Source organism: Periplaneta americana, chromosome 8 (assembly GCF_040183065.1).
Source record: "Periplaneta americana isolate PAMFEO1 chromosome 8, P.americana_PAMFEO1_priV1, whole genome shotgun sequence".
NCBI lineage: Eukaryota > Metazoa > Arthropoda > Insecta > Blattodea > Blattidae > Periplaneta > Periplaneta americana.
The window spans coordinates 86,134,117-86,140,116 of record NC_091124.1 but is presented as its reverse complement, the minus strand read 5'-3'; the positions used below and the strand labels follow the sequence as shown (position 1 = coordinate 86,140,116).

The following is a 6,000-nucleotide window of genomic DNA, read 5'->3' as shown; positions in this document are numbered from 1 at the left end:
GAGTAAAGAAGGCCAACGCTATACCGACTGCGCTACCCAGGCCAAATATGTAAGAAATAAAAAACAGTATATGATAGAAGATATGAGAACAAACATTTAATTTAAAACTAACTTTGATAAAATAAAAGTGATTAGTGATTTACAACGTTATTCCAAGCAGCCTTTCAATTATGGAAGTGGATTAGTATTGGTGGATGGGAGCTTCCCTATAGCCTAAGTAGGGGTTTTGTGCACCTGTTATGAAATGAGTTGCATGAAGATTGTGCTGCCAATCTAAGCTGGTTCCACCATCTATTGCACGACGCATTCCTCTCCAACCAGCGTGCCCGAATACCATAACACTGAAATACACCTGAGTCATCACTTTCCTGCTAGTTAACCCGGGCTCCCATTCGTCTCTGCAAATCTCTAAGTCGCCTAGAACCCAACACCACTGTCATCTACCAACCTTCGGACAAACCGCGAGGAGCACCTTCCACGGCGGATGCCCGATCCGACGCCGAACAAACAGAAGTAGGTTGCCTGTTTTCGGAACGGATATGACAATGAAAGAAGTATTGTGGAAAGTGTCAGTGGATTGGCTTCGACCACCACAAATACAACTCTCCTGCCGAGATTTGACTTTATCAGTGTTCATCGTAAGCCAATGCTCTGCCAACTGAGCTACAAAAATGAATTAGTGCAAGTGCCAAGTAAAAAAGTACTCTGTATTGGGAAGCTAATGTTTTAACATGGAAAACATCATTTCATTCACTAGCGTATGAGAGGAACTAAAACCCTGCACTTACTGATTAAAGTAAACATGCAATTTCTTTTTGCTGTGTGCGACAACACGCGATTCATAACGGACCCTGCACTAAATGGAGAGGTGTCAACGTCTTTCTCTTCCTCTCAAGATGCGAGATTGTGCCATTGAACTCTGTTCGCCTCTAGCGAGGTGTTCTGTCCAATCTGTTCATATCACTGGAACTCCAACACGTCTCTGTTTCAAAACAGGCTTCCTGGGATTAACGTACTCTACCCTGCAGCAAAAAAGAGCAGTACAAGACCTGGAAAACTCTATGAGAAGGCCTCGTCCGGTATATCAGTTGCTTCTCTCACGTTCTTCTGGAATGAGCTGAAAGACATTCGAGAGTCAAGTTCTCCAGATCGAGATGTGAGAGCATTATAGTTGCTTACCGTTACCTCACTGATACACTGATCAATCAGAAGACAGCGGTATCCATGTAACACGAGATGTCTTAAAAGGCTGCGCCCGACAGTGTGTGTGGAATTAGGTGACCGCTGCAGCGATAAAATCTTACAGGTATGTGATACAAGAACCGTTGGAGAAGCTAAGGAATTTAAATACTTTTAAAAGGAAGGTTCTCCACTCTTGTAATTACCGTAAGCGCTAGATTCATCTTGTTTTGAAGTGATTCTTGTTCCAATATATTCATAATTATAAAAACAAGTGAGAGGGAACCGAATTCTTATATACTGAGGAATCTTAGTTCAACAATTTAGTGAAGTAAAATCAGGGGTGTATATCAGGCCTGGCGGGCCTGTCGGCGCCAGGGAAATTTTCTGATTTTATAATTATCGTCAAATTTTGCATTTATAAAAAGTAATATTTTATTCATATTGAGGCTTAAACAATTTCATAATGATGTCTGTTATGCAGACCTAACTAACAATCTCTTTATCTAGATTCGAACCCATGAATTTTCGTGTGACATTCCATAAGAACTCCTGCGGAAATCGTGATGATGAAGATAATGATGATAATGACGCACCACTGAGTGCAATGCTTATTTTTTTCTCTCTCTTTCTCAATCGCTCTTTTAAGGGGAAACCATGGTGAAATAATGGTGAAAAATTAAGAAAATCTATTTAAACATTTATTGTGACTATTTAGACTGAGCTCAAAAAGCTAATTAATTTATATTTCAATTAATATTTTCAATCTTTTGAGTCAATATGAACAAACAATTTCGAAAACTTTATCGCAAGGAGCCTTTTTAGTGTCGTCAATATAAAATATATTTAAAAAATATAATTTGAAAACTATTAGCCCTAATCCACCAAAATTTGTACAGATGATAGTATTGTAGACATGTTTATGTAGTTTAAAATTCATAGATTTTGGATGAAAGTTGTATACGTTTTAAAAATCACATAAGTGTCCTCTTAAAAATAAGGTCAACTTTAGTGAATTTTAAAAATCCTACGAGAGATCACAAACTACTACGAGCTATATTAGAGGCTTTCCTAAATCAGCACGTATGAACCTTCACAGAATGCTTAAAATTATTTATTTTATTAAAATATATTTATAAAATGCAGACTCTTAGTTTTATAATTATACAAACTATTAAAAGTTGAAATATTGTGATGCTGTGCAAATTCTATAACTAGAGATAACGGAAATACATGTTTGAAACATCACGTATGCCGGAGAAGTTCGAAAGACACTGAAGATGACACCACACCGGTGTTGAAACGGGGCCCGTCTGTCATAAAGGTAGACTACCTTTTTAAAAATTGTGACACTTTTAAATTTTTAATTATAGGAAGTTTTATAATTTTAATCAAGTGTTAAAGTGAACAATAAAAAACAACGTAAAAGGTGCTGTAGGCATACCATCTGTCTGTTGTGTCTGCTTTCATACAACGACTTCTCCTAAACTACAGGGAAAATTTTGTTCATATTCAATACCTACTAGGTAGTTAATTTATTCGGGAATGATGCACATAAAATATAACTTTTGGTAAGATATTAAAGTAGATTTATTTGGAATAGTCAACACGCGATAGCGAGTTACTGCAAATCGAATAAGTCCTGTCAGCGGCTAGAATTCTTATTCGCAGCAGCAGGCAGTGCCTGTAATTTTGGTCTGGGCGTGTCAAAATTCGTTGTATACCGATGGTTATCATTTTATGAAGTGTGCTGATTCATCTATTTAAAATTATCCTTAATTTTAATTTGGTGAAGGATCACTGTCCTGCAAAATATTATTAAAAGTAATAATAATAATAATAATAATAATAATAATAATAATAATAATCACCATCATCATCATCATCATCATCATCATCATTATCATTAGTGCCACAACCCGATGCGAGCGAGCCTCAGCTTCCCTCTGAATTCTCCTCCACGACTGTTTATCCTTGACGACCATCCACCACCTCCTAACTCCCAGATTCTTTAGATCTAACTCTACATCAGCGGTGACCAAAGCGGGTGTCGTGATTACATCGTGTAATCACAGACATTCAAACGGGTACGTGGAGTTTCCTGTACATTGCTGTGTGTTTCATTCACGTACTGAAGGCAAGCAGTGGCGGTACCATGTCGCTCTACGAACTCTGTCTCTACAGGCAATAAGAGGTGGTTTCGTAAAGAATGAGAAGCAGAACTTCTTTGTTGTTCTGTCGGACTAAATGTAATACGTTTACTTCGCTCAACGGTTCAAATAGGAGTGTATAGAAATATTAATTGCCACGCTGAATAATGTATTATTATTATTATTATTATTATTATTATTATTATTATTATTATTATTATTATTATTATTATTATTATTATTATTACTGACCACTAAGTATATTTTTCTATAATTATTTTGTACGTGCATGAATATTGATATTTTTAGATCTTCTCCCTAGAAGTTAAAATTATTAGGTTTTATCTCAGTTTTAATTTTCTTAATCTTTAGATGAGGGTAACTATTTATTAGTTATTCATTTAATAATAATATTGTAGAAAAACTGATTCAATATTATGTGCCAACGGACTGTTAAACGCCAGGAATTGACATATCTTAAATCGTAGCCAGGAAGAAAAAGATGAGATAAATAAATATAAGGGAGCCAGCTACCTAACGGGTTTGAAATATCTCGTGTTCTAAAGCCTTCTAATAAAACAATTTCTGAAAAGAGTAATGATTAAAATAGCTTAAATAACTTGTCCATAAGACGTTTTTAATTTTGAAAAACTACGAATTTCTCGACCAAGTATCGAGAGAAGAATTTAGAAAATTTCTGATTATATTCAAGAAGAAGGTTAAAAAAAGAAGCAAGACAAATCGTATATTATTCACTGTCTCTTAATGACAGCAACGAAATTATTAATACAGCAAAACTTGAGATTTTTATCCGCGGGATTGATCAAGACGTTAGTACAGGAACCACCACTGGTTGTAGTTTTCATGCCAAGAACCTTTCCTCAGTCTCCTTACTTCATAGGCTGTCTGTCGCATGTAATCATTGCAGTTCGAGTTTTGGTCACCGCTGGTCTATACCATCCATACAATGAAGTCTGGATCACCCAATTTTCTTTCTTCTTCTGGCCAGAATTTCATGTTTCTTCTGGGATTGCTCTACACTCCATCCTTTGGCTATGTCCTCAAATAAATTAATAGATTTGCTAAATACAAAAGTAACATCGCAGTTCATCACGGTACATCTCGAAGTCCCCTGTAATCCGTCGAACATAATCTGAGAAATGTGAATGTAATGCATTCACTCTAAATAAAAAGAGGTACTATATTTAAATAAAGACAAATTTTCGTATGTATCGAAACATTTTCAATTGGTCGTTACATATCTACACTATATTTTAGGACGAATCTTTTATATTGAGTGAAATATAAATAACATTCTTGGCCGAATAAAAACGGTATTTTCGCATGTTTTTGTCTACCTGCTTTGAGTATTTTTATTGCATTGATTTGTCATAGCTCATAGTAATATTTTTATAATAATTTCAATTATTACACTCTGCTTTACAATTATTTCGCTGGGAATAATACTGTATTTTGCATGAAGTGCAGTAATAGCTTAAGTAAAATAAAATGAATACTCTATTCTGGTAAACAACGAAACATAAGTTCCGCCAGGAATTCAGAACTGCACAAATATGTTGTGCTGTTTCATGACTAACCAAACATTTTATACACAGTGCGACATAATCTAGGTCCATTTTCAAAGATATTTCTACAGACAACAACGTCCTGCTCAGAGTCAACCAACCAACAAATTTGTTTTCTACTCAGCCTCAACAAGTCTTTAATCCTCCAAGGAAACACTTCACATGCCTTATATAGTGCCAATGACTATAGGGAAGTGTGGGAGGTTTACTTCCTTCCGAGAGTATTTTATTGTCCTTAAAAACCCATTGTCCTTGACCGGGTTTGAATCGCGAACACTAGCTTCAATGGCAGCATGGTAATTAAAATACCACAGTGCGAGATAAGTCTAATAATTCACCATAGAATTATCTGACATTCTCTTACTGTTGAAGAGAACCTCAGAAAATTCAACACAAGTTCCATAAAATCTGCGACTGAGCATAGGTTCGGAAACTCCTAGACCACGCCAGTTACCTGCAACATGTCTCCTGTCTCGCCAAAGCAGCTATCATTTCATTTTTCACGATATGCATTTGAACTGCTGTCTATAAAATAAATGTGTGTCTGCCTGTTACAGATTCGCCGCCATATCTCTGCAATCAATGTACAATACTCAGCGAAGAAAACGTATATAAACCGATCCACCGTAGTTGAAGCATGGCCTAGTCATGTCGCGCAGGTTATGTGGGCGGCAGCACGTTGAAATCTTACGAAATATACGCATTTTCGTATACAGCGCATCCAAGGTCATGCTTCAACCACTGTGAAACGGCATCTATCAATGCGGGAGAACAGCATTGTATGCATGAGCACATAACTTTCCACCCTTGCTATTGGCAATGTATCCTATAGGATACAACAGGTTAATAAGCTATATGCTATAATTTTAATGGAACAATAGAAAAAAAATTGGTAGGAAAATTAAAATTTCACAATACTATCAAAAGTTTTGTATATTAAATTCCTCAATTTGCCCATCATTAATCTACACATTCCAGACAATGCCCTTGAAAACAATACCCAATACTTTTTTAGATAACGCTGATAAAATTATTAAAAGCACTCTTAAAGAAATTTTGCACCTACCAGCTGACACACCCGATTC

The 6,000-nt window shown here is 35.9% G+C and overlaps 1 protein-coding gene across 1 annotated transcript in view; it reads left to right on the top strand.

Annotated features, from left to right (window-relative positions):
- Positions 1-1,042: 1,042 nt before the first annotated feature.
- Positions 1,043-6,000, top strand: part of LOC138704849 (uncharacterized) — a 29,186-nt gene continuing 24,228 nt past the window's right edge. The window contains exon 1 of the mRNA XM_069833161.1: positions 1,043-1,306. The gene's annotated coding sequence lies outside the window, so the exon portion shown is untranslated. The remainder of the gene's footprint in view (positions 1,307-6,000) is intronic.